Raw genomic sequence first — 15,715 nt, 5'->3', positions numbered from 1 at the left:
TTAATCTTTCCAAAGTACTAGTTTTACTTTCAGAAATGTCCAAGTAATCTTGTTGTATCAAGACAGTTTTGCACAACAAAAAATATTACAAACACAAACATCAAGCAATGTAGAAAAACTTAAGTCACTGCAGAAACAGAATAAAAATTTTTTATATTGGTGTTGGTTCAATTAAATTTAACATCTGATTTCCCATGCAACTAACATTTCTGAATAAAAATTTTTTTTTTCAATAGAGACACATCTGTTAAAAGTCAAAAGAAAAAAGGCAAACATTTCTTTTAAATGCTAGTTACAAGAAACTGATCTTAGAAAAGTGAATCAAAAATCATGTAGATCACATCATAACAATAGCATAATTGGACAGGGGGAGCAATACATCCACCTTTTCTCCCACCAAAACATAATGGTGCAGCTTGTTTCACCATGCCAGCAGTTTTTGTTTTCTTTCTGCTCTAAAATTAAGAAATACTGAGAATTGTGGGCTACTACTTAAGGATTTTATCAAACAAAATATGAATCCTCCAACCAAATTCCTCAATTTTTGAAATTTAAAGTAACGTAGAATAGTTAAATAGAATATTTAATTCTCCACTTAGGTCTTCCTGAACTTAATTTATGTAAGTCATTACATGTTACAGAGAGGTCTACTAATCAGTAGTTAAAGCAAGGAATGCAATTTTAACCTAAATTCTTAAAAATTGTATTTTAGTCAATACAGAATAAAAAAAACTTTACATATCTTACTTTAAATGATAGTGGCACCAAAACCCACTTTCGGTAGTTAATAAAATACATAATAAAAGGACCTTTAGTTGTAAGGAGAGAATACCACCTAAACTCAGGGACAAGCAACAAAAACATAAAATTACAAACAGGAAAATTAAGTTTCATCCCTGCTAGTCTATGCAATATTACCTTCATTCCTACTTCCAATTTCAGGTTGTGCAATCAAGGTTGTATGAAAAGGGTTTAGCGAAGGAACAAAGTCCATAATAACACTGTAGCATGTCTTTCTCCAGTAAGATATACAATGATTCACAGAAATTCTTATACAACTTGCTTGAAGAAAGTACCCATAACTTTTTTCATTAACTGTAATCTATTTTGAAACAAGTCCATCTAATTAAAAAGCTTTATAGGGAAAATATTTTATGAGAAGTAAATTGCAAACCCACCAATAAAGTATTACTTACACCAAAAGCAAAAAACAATTATATCTATTAAAAAAAAACAACATACTACTGGAATGAAAAACAAAAAAAAAAGAAACTGGCCAGATAAGGACAAACTTAACACAAATTAATAATCTCACTTAATGGAATCACCGGAAGTGATTTCAAAGGAAGCCTACTCCTAAGGCTTACATTAAGCACAGGCCTAAACTCTTTGCTGAACAGAGCACAGAAGACATCAGCATTTCAAATTCAACATGCAGAAATCAATCCCAGTAGCAAGTAAATACAATGACTACACTGTCAGTTTGGTTCAGCTTAGAAATTCAGTGTCAGAACCCCTCTAAGACTGATATCAATCATATTGGTCAACAGTACTGGACTAAAAATCAATCTTTATAGTTAAATGCTGTATTAAAAGATCAGTATACCAGATTATCTCATCATTCATACTTAAGGATGCAATAAACTTGTGTGTTCAAACACTAATGATTATTGTGAAAATTAAGATTTGGCAGTCAGTCTTATTTTCACTGCATTACTGAGAGATATAAGGAAATAAGTAAATTATTTTTTTACTGTAGTAAAATACAGACTCCTAGAAATTAACTAGGAATCCAATCTAGATAAAAGAATCAGATAAATTCCACTCCTCCAAATAAGCACATATCTAATAAGCTGCCTATCTAGAGTAACTAGACATCAACGAGAGAAGAACTCTGGGTACTATTTTGTATTTAGCAAAATGCATTAAGAATATTCTGCTGTTCCATAAGCCTTCACATATTTTCTCAAACTTTTCTTAGAAAGCTAATACGTAAGTGTCTGAAGAAGATTTCAAGATTCTTCCCTGCCCTAGAAATTTACTTGGCAGCAGAGATACCAGGCAGTCATTACAAATACCTGCTCCTAACAGCTCAAGCCAAAAATCACTCAGAACAGCAATGCACAGCTAAGTAACAGTATCAGGTCCTTAAATAATTTTATGCTGTTGGAGTGAAGCCCTTAACTTCCTCTTAATCGCATATAACTAGATTATTTCTTAAACCCTTTTCCCAGTGAACAACATAGTTTACAGGATGTTTTCTCTGCCAAATTGCCATGGTTTATAATAGAAATTAAGTACATCACACCTCTTAAATGAAAAAAAAGAAAAAATACAAAAGTACTTGTATATTTTGAAAAGCAGAAAGCATTACCTAAGAGTCACAGTCAAATTCCATAGAATACACACTCAAATAAAACAGAATCTTGTTACAGATACGTAACTTAAACAAGCACACCATTCACTCAAATCCTTCATTAAGAAACTTAAACTAACAGGAGACAAGAAGGAAGACTTCCAGATTCATACAGTCTATTGTCAGAAAGTACAAAAATGTTCCAACTCTGAACTTTCATTTAAAGTTTAAATCGCAAACAGCAAATCGAAATTATCTAAGTGATGATAAGATCTGAATTGATACCCAAGTTTTTTAGATAAGAAGTTCTATTTCTGATACAATGCAACTGTACTGCACAGCTTTCCACTAACCTAGGTTCAAAGACGACAGGGAGTTTACATGTTTACCAACACTACCCCCCAAGGTGTTCAACGGCTGGGGCTGTTGACCTTCAGTTTCAGAGTTTATAGTTTTTCCAGTTCCCTCATACTAGATACATAAAAATAACTTAAACTCGTGTAAAGAGGGCATAAAATCACTTGTTCTTGCCTAAAGCCTCCAAGAAAGAACACTACCAATTAAGATGTTTATGGGAATGACCAGGGACTTGAACCTGCTCTAAAGTTTGAATCGACAGGGATATTTATCACTGTGACCAATGTCAAAGAACTCCACCTGTGGAGAAAATACATGCTGAAAATCCCTACAGTCAGTGCAACAGCAGTAAAATTGTGACTTTCATCTCACCCTACCCCCATTTCTAATTTTCTGGTGAACCTCATAAAAGGCAGGTGATGTAAAATATTTTGATTCTAGAGAAAATATTTAAACATATACAACCCAACTTTTTTGTTGACTAGGCAGAGGAGGGAAATAACAAATATTTAACAGATTTCTGAATAAAGATGAGGAAAATAAAAATGTTGGAAACATCAAGTGATCCAGTAGCTTTGTAAGAAAATAAAGCTGAGACAGGTGTAAGAGAACTTCATCTAAGCAAAAAAACCCCAGGATATATCATAATAAGAACAGAGGATAAACTACAGACTTCCAAAAACTTAGTTACAATTATACTATGGTATATGTTACCTATACCAGGTTTTGATTTGCTCTGCCTACAGATTTGCACCTTACTTTGGACGTCTAAGATTTAACGATACAAGATGATCAATCTATTCTAGTACCAGATAGAAGAAGTAAACACTATGTAAATCCATCCCGGTGCTTTGCTTTACTATAAACTTTGTGATTTCCCACAGAATTAAGCCACACAGCAGAGGCTTTAATATCTCTGACAAAATAGGTTATTCAGCTTTAGTTTTTAATAAAATTATTATCTATATAAATGGTCCTTCTGATAAGAAGGAAAATCTTGACTCACTAATATTGTCTTGCTATGCACTGTGCAGCTTTTTTTATGCTTGTCTGATTGTATTTTTTTTCAACGTAATAATTGTCACCCTCCCATTTAATTGAACTCCTGTACTGTTTTGCACAGCGCAACATGGGATTCAGCTAAAGGGGAAAGCAGAGTGATCATACAATATGCAGTACACTGTAGAAGCCTGGCATGTAAAGGCAGCATAGAGACACCTATAACTCCATGAAGCAACGCAGCAAATTAATCAGACACAGAGTTTAAATACACAAAGAGAAACCCTTGCAGAGGAATTAGACAAAATTAAATACTTTGATTCAGGTCAGTGAAACTAAAAGATTGTTTTCTACCTGCACCTCACAAATGATTGAAGTGGGGAGGCAGGGGGAAAGCGCAGCAGAATAAAAAACAAGTAACAACTTATTCAGGAAAAAAATCATTGAAAAAGGGAAATAAAATCTCTATTCAAATCCAGTTGCTTAACAAAATAAAGAAACAATGTTTTCATTGTGTTTCATAAGCAGCTACAAATTTAGAATTCCTTTATACATAATAAAGCAAAAAGAAAAAAAAATTTAAAACTCACACACAACAATATTGATATGTGTTCCACTTTAGACCACTAGATAGGATTTTCTAATGAAAGTAAGCTATTCCACGGATAACCTTGTTTGTTATCCAGTTCAAGTTTGCTTTCTTTCTATTTTTCAAAGATGTAAAATATATCCAAAAGTCTGTTTTGTAGACTTAATGTTCAAATAATGATTTTAATTAAGTAGACTGGCATAATTGCACCTCTCACAAACATCAGTGAACATATTCTCAGTGACCTCAATTAGACAAGACTCCATGCAAACCGAGTTCAGATCCAGTATAATACAACATCATCCCAGGGAAATCCACAGTGAAGATTTAATAAAGCTGGGGAAAGAAGCAACCCTAAACCTTCAAGATGAAGTGTTTAACTTCCAACAAAACTTCTTCGAAATACATTATTTGAATGACTTCCGGTAAGAAGTCAGACACTACAGGGTTAGCTGACTACACATCACTGATGTTTTTCAAATTATAATTAATTAAGCAGTATGAGGATGCTTTTCTTTTCTTTTTTTCCTTCATTTTCCTTCAACCAACCACTTCTCTTGATAAACACCAGGCATAAAATAATAAATCGTGATGTCTTTTGTTTCATCCCTATGCTTGATTACTCTTGGCAGTTTTTTTGGTCTAATGAGCAAACTGTTTGGCTAAAGCTACGAAAGTTAAACAACTGACAAACTCAGTTGTCAAATCCGAAAATACATCTACTTCATTTCCAAGCTTAAATTTGTTTCATTGAAATATAAATAAATGATGCACATTGATATCTTTTACCTCAGTTGTATAGATAATAATTTTACAGCTATAGAAGTTCTAGCTTCAACTAATACATTTTTTCAATTAAAAAAATGCTTTTTGACGAAATTAAGCAAGAGCAGGATCTGTGTATACGGAAATTAAGCATGTGCAAATTACTAACCTTTATCTGCATTAGAATAAAAAGCACAAATATATGTGGAAAAAGCAGTATTATATAGATATTTTTAACAAGATGAACGTTTTACTAATAATAATATCGGACAGAAATTTGCAATATTTTAGGGAAAAGGTTTCCTAAATAATCCAACTACACTCAAACTGGGCTAGAAAGTCATAGTCCAACTCGTTGTAAAAAATTCAATACTCCCTTACTTTCCAACTACAGTGAGATAAGCACTGTTAGAATCCAACATGAATCTATGAAGAAAAACTGAACAAATTTTATTAAAGCATTTTTGATACCTTCTCCTTCCTTTCTTGGAGGAATTGGGAGTTCAAACACCCATTTTCTTGAAAAATCTCTTGATGTTTATAGTAATATTTGCCTTGTATTGTACATACTGTACATATGATACTTGTAGGCATGCAAAAAAAGAGGTAATTCTTCCAGTCAGTGAACTGAAACTACTGCAGACAACTGCCTCACAAATCTGAGATATGAGCTCAGAATTATTATTTTGTTCTGCATACCACAAATATTGTTAAACCCATGTCACTCTCACTATATACCTAAAAATTATCTGCAATCAGTGGGATATCAAATAGCGAGATAAATCTGCAGACATGATAAGGTTGGACTTATAAAATACTTCTAATATTCTGTGAGGTATTTTGCTCCTCAGAATGAGGGATAGACAGAGTAAAATCTCTTTAAATTTTTACTGATTTAAGTACCAGTTATCATATGCTTGTGTGTGTGTGCTCTCACACACACACGGCATGCATTCATTATTATAAAAAAAAATAAAATAAAAAAAAATCAAACAGCTCAACTTTGCCATGTGCTGAGCATCAAATACGCTACAACATTAGTACTTTAGAACCTTCTGGAAAAATGTCACTTATTTTCTTCAGACTACTTATGTTCCTCAAAAATGTCTTCAACTTACAGAGGCTATACTACAATCCAAACTTAGAAAATTTGAAGGGAAAAAAGTGATAGTTTCATATGCCCTAAAAAACTATAATTTTTATGCAGGAACGAAGGGGGAAAAAGAAAAAAGAGAGGAATTGTAAACATTCAGCATATGTAAAAAGTACACCAAGACAGAAAGGTATGGTAGCTTTTGTGCAAACCATAAGGCTGTGAGGAGTTCAGTTTATAAACAGGACCTTCAGTCCTAGCGAAGAACATTGAAATGTTTTGAGGTTTTATGTGCCTTTATTAGTTCAATCTGCAGTACAAAACTACATAGTTAATTCTACTTCTGCATATCTCTCCCTCTCCATCTTTATGAGACTACATCTGCTGATCTCGGAGTGAAATCTCACGACTCACCATCATATTACACTTAATTTGTCTAAGATGTTACTAACAGCAACTCCAAGGAAGTTTTGATCATATATCCCTGCGTCCTATGAGAGGATGTTTTCTTTTGAGGACCCCATGAAGATCAGTAGATAACACAGGTGCAACCAATTGCCTTTTCTCCTAACATAATTAAGTCTGTTACTTAATACAGTAAAGAAATTCTGTCCATTCATGCAAGACCAGAGTTCATCAAAACGGGACTTCGTAACTGCCTACTATGAATTCCTGAGTAAAGTCAGGTACATTCAACTGCAAGATAAAATAAGCACATGGGTGAAAAATTAAGCATCTTAACAGTTTAGGAAACTCTTGATTTACTAAGATTTAGAAAAATAGATATACACTTCATGTGCTTTAATCCAGTTCACATATGAAATACTGTGCAGCATTTGCAGTACACTGACCAATCTGACAGCCTTTGCTGGCTTGGAAATGCATGAGCTCTTCATATTCACGCTTTTCATTCCTGGATGCTGGAAACAAGACTCCCTACCTAATCCTTAGTATGCTTAAAGACTTGAACACCAGATTAAGACAACAAATATCCATCTTGGTGATTAACTTAATGAAAATCCTGAAGCCATTTCTCCCTCTTCCTTAGGATTTGAATTAGCTTGTATTCCAACATCATTTGCGATTTTATGCATAAAAGTAACTGGTCACAATTACTGACAACGCACACAAAAAAATGCTATGAAGATGGTAGAACACAATTCCTTTTCAACAGCAAATTAGTATAAGAAAAATCAAGCACCCGTCCTAGTCACTGTCAAATTTGGGCCAAAGATGGAAACACTTCCAGACAGATCAGTATGAACTTAAATAGTATTCTTCCTCGTTCCTTCTGCAAAACAGCATAAATTTTCTACCTAGATCATCTGGGAATACTGCAGCTAATTAATTCCCTCACACTGCAGGTCTTGGAGATCAAATCTTAATCTATGCCAGTAGCACAGAGTAAAGACTCGATAAACCTGAAATGCTTTTGCCAAACTAGAATTTTTGGATGTAATATACTCTGTCAGGATAAAAGTAAGCCACTATATACAGGCAAGTGTATCATCAAATCCCATGGTCTACTCTGGCCCTAAACTTTATGAATACAGAGAGTTCTCACAGTTTGATGTGGGCTTCCTAAATCTGACCAAATTGGTTAACTTACTCTTGCAAAAGGCTTGTAGGGCACTTCATACAATGGATTCTTGACATTGCTGCTTTATGTGCCAATCAACTGATTCTGCTTATAAGAATCACTGTTGGGGTTTTCTCCTGAAGTGGTGTTTCAACACCAACATAAGCCCCACCAAATCCTTAAAGATATATGTATCATTAAATATATATTTCACACTCTTCATATTAATAACTTCCCTCTGTTTTAATAAAGCTGTTAAAACACAAGTCATTTTTCATATGCAGTAGCATATAACAATGAGTAAATTCTGTACCTCTCACTACTATGTTACATAGATTTAACAACTGGAATAAACTTCATCATCAAGTGCAGGCTCAAAAAGTCAAAAGAGTTTGTTTTCAGCTGCATGTGCAGACCCCAGTATAAGTGTACTACATTGAATTATTTGATGAATTGCAGAATTTTTTAGAGAGATCCTGAACAAACTGCAGACAGTCTCTTTCAAGCCAATGATCATATCACATGAGAAAATAAAAAAATTAGTTCATAAGACTTTTCTGAGCACAATGTCAAGCACTGGATAGTCTTTAATAATATATTAAGATAATACTTTCTGGAAGTGGTAAAATACAGAAAAGGTTGAATGGCTTAAATCTTTTCAATCCATTCTTTTACTGTGTTCTGTTAAAGCATCCACTTGCAAAGATAATAACAAAGCTGTGAAATTACATCCTTATTGTAATGTGAAAGCTTTGTCATGGGCTAATTTCATACTGGCTCTCCTTGTGTCCTTTCTAAGGCTGCTACCTTATACTGCATCACTTTCTTTAGGTAAATCATTAGTTCCTATGTAATTTTCCCTATGTAATTTTACATTTAAAAATTTAAAAATACCTTAGAAAAATAACCACAAAGCAAAACTGCAGCTATTTTACTAACAAGTACTTTTTATGTACTGATAGGAAAAACAGAATATTTTCAGACTAACACCATCAATTCTTTTTTCCATCTTTTCCATTTCTATTATTTCATATTAATTGAAGCATTTGATATAACTAGCTGCAGAAAAGAGAAATCATAGCTTGGATTAGTATGTCTGCAAGTCCTGGCCAGTTTTCAAGTGTAACATCATCAAACAGTCACTGAGTTTAATAGCCGTGTTGCACCTGTGCCATGTCCCTGTTGTGTCATGACTCCTGGTGTATCCATGCTGTCCCTGCACAACCCCCCACCCCTGCCCCAAGATACACTGAATGAAATAAGGAAATCTTTGAGCAGCTGGTTATTTTTTTGGAACCTAGCTTCAGAGTAACTCCCAGGTATTCAAGTATAAGGAAACTTTTATTCTAACTAAGGTATTTCTAATTCTGCCCATGTTCCACTGTTTTCTACCTTCAGCCTCCCCTTACAATATATCTCTTAAATATCTTTCGTTTCTGATTGTAAACCCAAGACAGCCTATGTAGTTTCTGTTACTGTTACCATCTATTTGTGTATTACAAAGCTATTTATACCATACTATAATAGGCACAGATGGCTAGAGTCAATTCCAATAAGATTTAATGGAAAGACAAGAGAAGACTGGGTATCCATATCCACTAAATAACCTACAGCAAATAAAATAAAGATTATTCTTTGGAGAAAGGAGATAAAGATAAGATGAAACAATGTTATCAGCTTTACTTTAGATTATGAGGGCAATCTAAGGAAAAGCACATTACCATTTACTTAACTTCTAAACGTTAGCTGTATAAAGAGCTTCCAAGTTAATGCCTTCCAAGAGACATTAAGAGTTCAATGTTAACAATAGTTTGAGATTAGTAGACTGCCTTTTCAGACAAAAAAAATTTGTCAATAGAAACAGGCAGCAAAAACAGACCATAGAGAAAGTAATCATGTGAAAGAAAAAAGGAATCTGTACTTCAGAAGGAATTAAAAGCACATATAAAAATCAGAAGCCTTTGTCTACAATACAGAAGAAAAGAAAATTTAAGATTTCCATTACTCCTTCCCATTACAATTTGCCATAACCAATTTAGAAGTTATGAACAATTCAATAGCTTCTTAAATTTCCTAATTAAAATTAATACAAATTCCCAACATTTTCTCATATTTAACAGTTTAAACCAGAATGGTCAAGTCCTTATTAGTTTCATTTCAAAGGCAGTAATTATATGTGTAGATACAAAATACTTATTCTTTCTGTCAGATCTCCTAGGCTTAAAATTTTGTCCACAAAATAAGTCATGAACAAAAATGACTGATACCACATTAGAGGTGCCAATAAGTTTCAACTACCACACTGGTATACAGAAAAGATTCAATACCCTATTTGAAGAAGTAACTAACTTATTACAAGTTTTTGCTTTAACTTAGGCCTGAGACAACATAAAGAAGTTAATCTTTCATGTCTTGAAATTCTATTTTTTCCTGTTTTCATAATCATATGTATGTAGTAAAAGAGCTGCTAGAGCTGTTGTAGCCACTAAAAAGGAAAAAGGTATGGGTTTTTTTCTTACCCTGAACCACAAAATGTACAGGACAAATAAGCCTACCAGACTTATTTTCATTAACTTAATGAAATGTTAACATGAGTGAGGAAAGATGATGAGTGCTGCACTATCCAATACAAAATTGTCAATATCCTCTAAAGTACATTCAGGATTCTCCATAAATGAGGAGGGATTCTTGCCCTCTTCTATTCTTGCTGAAGTCCTTCTCCTCTTCAAACAAAGTTATTTACATAACTTTTGTATATTTTTATATATATATATATAATTTATAACACATTCATGTTTCCACTCTGGAAATGAAAACATAGAAACATGAAAACCTTCCAAATATTTACAAGGTAATCACACAATGAAGTGCAAAGAACTTGTAATGAATCCTTTTTAAAACTGCCTTTGGCTCTCTAAGTTGTACAGAAATGCAGTTGTGATCCACAGCGGGGCAGAGATGTTCTGCTCACAACAATAATGTACAGTTGGCGGAGAGCTTAGTTGAGGGGCGGTATTTTTGAGAAGCCTTAAACCTCCAAAACAGATAAAAGAATAATGAATGCTGGATATTACTGAATTGGACGTAGTATTTGATTCATCTCTTTTCTAAACACAGAGGTTTTTGCTAATGTTGAAAAAACCTATTCTTTACATATTTACAAAAGACTCATCTGAGGACCCAACATGAGCTGCCCAAACTTGTCACATGTTGTAGAAGGCAATACATTTCATGGTCTATGTGAGAACACTTCACAGTGAAGTAGATTAAAAGGGAGTATTACCAGTGTAAACTTCATAGATGATCGGTCTAAGATCTGTTACTTAAATTTTCTTCTACCATCTTTACCTTTGACAAGTGTATTAACATGGTAGGATGATAGTTAAAACACTGCTACAATGTAAATTATTACAATGATCAACCGATCATATTATTTCATAAAAACACTATGCCACAGTTGAGATGAGGAGTCTATTTATCATTTTAAATTTGCAAATACAGGAATCACTTAAATTATTATCTCTTTGAGAAGAAAAAGTACAAACCACTAAGAGGCAAGTTAAATCCTAAATAACTCTTAAAGCAGCAAGTAAAATTTACCATATGAAATACAACCTTTTTCATGAACACAAATGCACAAGACACTGCTTACAAATACTAGTTACTAAAATGCGTTAGTTTATTGAGTGTTGCTTCATGGAATTTTGAAGAAATAAAAAATTAAAATTTCTGAGAAGTCTGAAAGACTTTCAAATAGGCATAGGACAGACAGTTGTATGCAATTTTGTCCGACTGACTGTAATGACCACATAAATAGAAAAAGTGATTATAAATGACAAAGACATTGTGTTTTGCTCTAGGATTAAAAATACCACCGCTATTTGGAAACAAGTCAGAAAGAGAATAAAGAATAATTCCTATATTTTGTTCTGCTCCACAGATTTACAGCATTACAAGTAATGAAGGTTTCCCAGATAAGACTCAGGATGTTCTAAGTAGGAAAGCATAAACATAATGCCATTACCCGATCACATTTTTTAAAAGAATAACCTGTATTTCAGACAAACCGCAGTTTTTATATATATATATATATATATATAACAAAATATGAATGAAGAAGATTTCCTTAACAGCATTTACTGAAAAGCCCCAGTTCCCAAGTCTGAAATAAACATAAAATACATACACGTGGGACAGGACCTCCCAACATTGTGACACCACTGGCTGCTGAAGCAGCCTAACCAAGCAGCTTGGAAAACCCTAATAAACGTATCAACCCTGAGACTTATTTTAGTGACAGATGTTAATAGCTGCAGCTACTCAGCAACAGGACTACAGCAGCATTAAGACTGGGTTAAAAACTCTTCCTCCCCAGCTACTTTTGGCAAAAAGTAAACATACGCTTGTATATATACAACTCCAAACGTTTGACTTGTACATATATCTGAAGGGAGCTGATATTGGACATATCAAGAATACACTTTCCTCCCTCCATCTTTAAGATGGGAAGTCACATATTCAAAAATGAGATCACTCTCAATTTTTGCACAGGAAAAAGATGTGAGGAAGTAGTCTCTAACATTACCACTGTTACACGTTAAGGTACAGACCTATTTTATTATTTTCAACAGATGTGTCAGAATGGTCAAGACCTTTAAAGAGAATTGAAGAGTCAGTTACAGTTCTGCCTATAAAAAGTACTAAAAAGATCTTAGCTAATATTCTCAAGTTAATAACACATTGACAAAACTGACATTTTAGACAATTGTTAAGAGAGCTAGGTTGAGGTTTGGCTTGGGTTTTGGGTTTTTATAAATAAAACATCACATCCTGGTTTATTCAGTTCTGTGAGGGCTCTCATTCTGAATAACTGTGTTCTTTCTCACTGCGATCTAAAACCCTTAAGAAACTGAGCCAATGAGCCAGAAGTCAGGGTCATTATCTTTCACATTAATCAGTCCTGTCAGTTAAGTCTTAAGTTAAGCCTTTAAATACTTCTTTTCACACCAGAATTCCATGTTACCCTTACATCTGTAGGGTATTTAAAGACTGCAAAAAATACCCTACTCTGATCAGAGAATTAAATTACAAACACAGGCCTTGCATACCTTTATTTTGATTTTACTCTGCAAGACAGTTACCCCTACATATGTTTAAAATGCTGTTGTCCTGTTCCTTAACAGAAGACCACATTTGAATCACTAATTTGCTAATCACAAATTCAAAACCAACAAATTACAGTGAAGTATCAGGACCATCCATAAATATTCCAGATCAAGTACCAATGAATAGGACATAAACATTCTGCACAAAAAATAAAAGCATATTCATCACTGAAGTACCAGCCTTATAAAACTTGAACAGTGCAAAAATAAATAAACCAGCATATTTGTAAATTACCTCAGAAGAATCAGTATGCAGTACTTCCTCAAAGCAGTCACTCTTAAAACCCTTGAGAACACCTACTTGTCACAGAATAAATTATCTGGCTAATATCCAATATTACAGTACATGTCAGCAGGCACCCAGGAGACAGGCATTAGAGAGCACTTAGCTTCCTCAGCCTTGCAGGGTAGTCCTTACATAAATGACTTTGCCCAACTATAAAACATAACTGATGCACTTAGTTTGGAGCTTTCTAGCAGTAGCCTTTAATCCTAAAACATTTATATAGCCCTGCATGTTGGTTTGGGGTTTTTTTCCAAAATCACAGATACCAATTCACAGCACACTAAACAGCTATTTTTCACATGAACATAAGTTCTTTTAAGGTATTCAAGGGAACCAAAAATATCTGACTACTAATTGGAGTGTTCACAACACTAAAAATTTGCTGTTTAATAAAAACTATTAGGAAAATTAGTTCTCCCACAATGCTAACAGTAGCTCTTCTTTCCTAGTTGCTTAACATAAATAGCCAAGTTTGCATCCAACATGCAACACAGAGATAAAGCTAGAAAATTAATGCATCACAAGTCACTCCAGGTCTCAGAAAATAAGAGACTTCCTGGACTGCAAACCACAGTCACGAGCAAGCTGCAGCACAAGGAGAAACCTGTTGCCTTTTAAGCTGCAAACTATATCAAGGTTTTACTCCATATCAAAGAAATTCAGTAGGTAAGACAGTAAATAAAACTGAAAATTATTTTGCAAGGTTGGAATTCAAATTTTTAAAAGCGACACCAAAGGATGCAGGATACTGGATGATCAAAAAAAAATCATTTCCACTTTAAGAAATGTGAAGGACTTGTGAAAATTGACTGTCTTTCACTGAACTTGCAGCAAACAGAGACCGAACTAGAAGCACAGCCGAAGCACGCTGGAGGACAGAGCCACCTTAGAGCGGCAGGTTTCGTAACTGATGGGATTCGGGTCAGGCTGGGGCTGGTGTTCAGGGGCTCCGAGGAAGGCGCTCCGGACGCTCCGCGCACACTCTCCCCGCCTGACGCCCGCACCTCTCGGACACGGGCCGCGCTCCCCGCACACCCCCGGCTGTGAGCGCTGTCCCTTCTCCCCCGCCCTCCCTGCCGTACTTTGACGCAGCACGGAGACGCGGCAGTGCGCCCGGCGCCCGCTCCAGTTGCCCGGGGAAGCGGGACGGGGACCTCTGCCCGGGCCTGGCACCTGGCGGAGCGGGCGCGGGGAGAGCCCCTGTCCCCGGCCCGGCCCGAGTGCCCCCACCGTAGCCCTCTCCGCAGCCCCCGCCGCTCCCGCAGCGGAGGTGGAAAAACGGCGGAGGAGAGAGACAAAAACGCCGACTCCCGCTCCGCCATTGGCGAACCCGGCAGGGCGGAAAGTGTTCCCGCGGCCCGACCCACTGGGCCCGGAGGTGCGGGCTGTGCGCCCCGCACGGCCCGGGGCACACCGCGCCGGTCCGCGCCGGGCAGCGGCGGCAGCCACCGGGAACTGCCCGCCGGGATCTCCCTCCTCCCTGCCGAGGCGCCGCCGGGAATTAAAATGAGAATTAGGATTCCGGGAGAACGGGGCAAGTTGAGGCTGCACCCCAGCCCCCGCTGCCCAAGAGATGCCCTCCCCGAACGGAGCCAGCGGGAGCGGGCCGGGCGCGGCAGCCGGCTGGCAGGGTGGAAGGGCTCAACTTACGTCTCGGAATTTGTTCCACTGCCCGATCTCCTTGTCGTACTGGGAGATGGTCGTGAGCCATTGTTTATACGTCCAGAAAATTGCCGGCTGTCCGGTCTGCCCCCGGCCGCCGCCGCACGCCGCCGCCGGGCCTGCAACCAGGCTGCTGCACACACGCACACAAGGCTGCCGCCCGAGGAGCATCTGGTGCCCGAGAGGGAGACACGGGCAGCGGGGTTACCCCTGGGACGCCGTAGCCCAGCCGGGGGCTGACCGGAACAGCCCGCCGACAGGCCCCCCTGGCCCCCTGGGGCGCGGGGCAGGGGAGGGGAGTGAGGATGGAGGGGAGGCTGCCCGGCCGTCACCTTTGCTGCGCCGCCCACGCACCCCGCCGCTCCTCGCCGCGCGGAAAAGCCGGCCACCGCCGCCTTCTTCGCGCTCCATCCCCGCACACGCGCCGCCGTCTGCGGCCGCCCGGACCCGCCCTGCTCACTGACTACGCCGCGCCGCAAACCGAGAGCCCCTCAGCCCCGCCCGCCACCGCCCCGACATACGCGAGCCGCACGCCGCCTCGGACGGGCGGCGTCTCCCCGCGCGCAACACCCGTCCGGAGCGGAGCGGAGCGTCTTCCGGGCAGGCGGGGGCGGCGGGCGGGGCCGCCCGGCAGGGCCCGAGCCTTGCCGCGCCCCTCCTGACCCCACGGGAGCCGCGCTGTGCCGGCGGCCCCTCCGGGTGGGGGTGGAGGCCGGCGGCACTTCTCTGCAGCTGCGTTGGCACCTCGTACCCCGAGTTGGGTCTGCGCAAATCCTTAGATGGACACGATCTTTCAAAACTCGCAGTCACGTTAAGATAGAACTTCCCGCGCCTTCGGGGCAAGGAGAGACGCAAGCTCGCAGG

At 37.9% G+C, this 15,715-nt stretch overlaps 1 protein-coding gene across 2 annotated transcripts in view; it reads right to left on the bottom strand.

Annotated features, from left to right (window-relative positions):
* SPOCK3 (SPARC (osteonectin), cwcv and kazal like domains proteoglycan 3) overlaps window positions 1–14,958 on the bottom strand; it is a 177,904-nt gene extending 162,946 nt beyond the window's left edge. For both annotated transcript variants that reach the window (XM_018071059.1, XM_018071069.1), the window contains exon 1: window positions 14,840–14,958. The gene's annotated coding sequence lies outside the window, so the exon portion shown is untranslated. The remainder of the gene's footprint in view (window positions 1–14,839) is intronic.
* Between the last annotated feature and the right edge of the window lie 757 nt (window positions 14,959–15,715).

This window comes from Manacus vitellinus, unplaced genomic scaffold, assembly GCF_001715985.3.
Source record: "Manacus vitellinus isolate BGI_N305 unplaced genomic scaffold, ASM171598v3 scaffold_0_pilon, whole genome shotgun sequence".
NCBI classification, from domain to species: Eukaryota; Metazoa; Chordata; class Aves; order Passeriformes; family Pipridae; genus Manacus; species Manacus vitellinus.
This window is presented reverse-complemented; position numbering and strand designations above follow the sequence as displayed.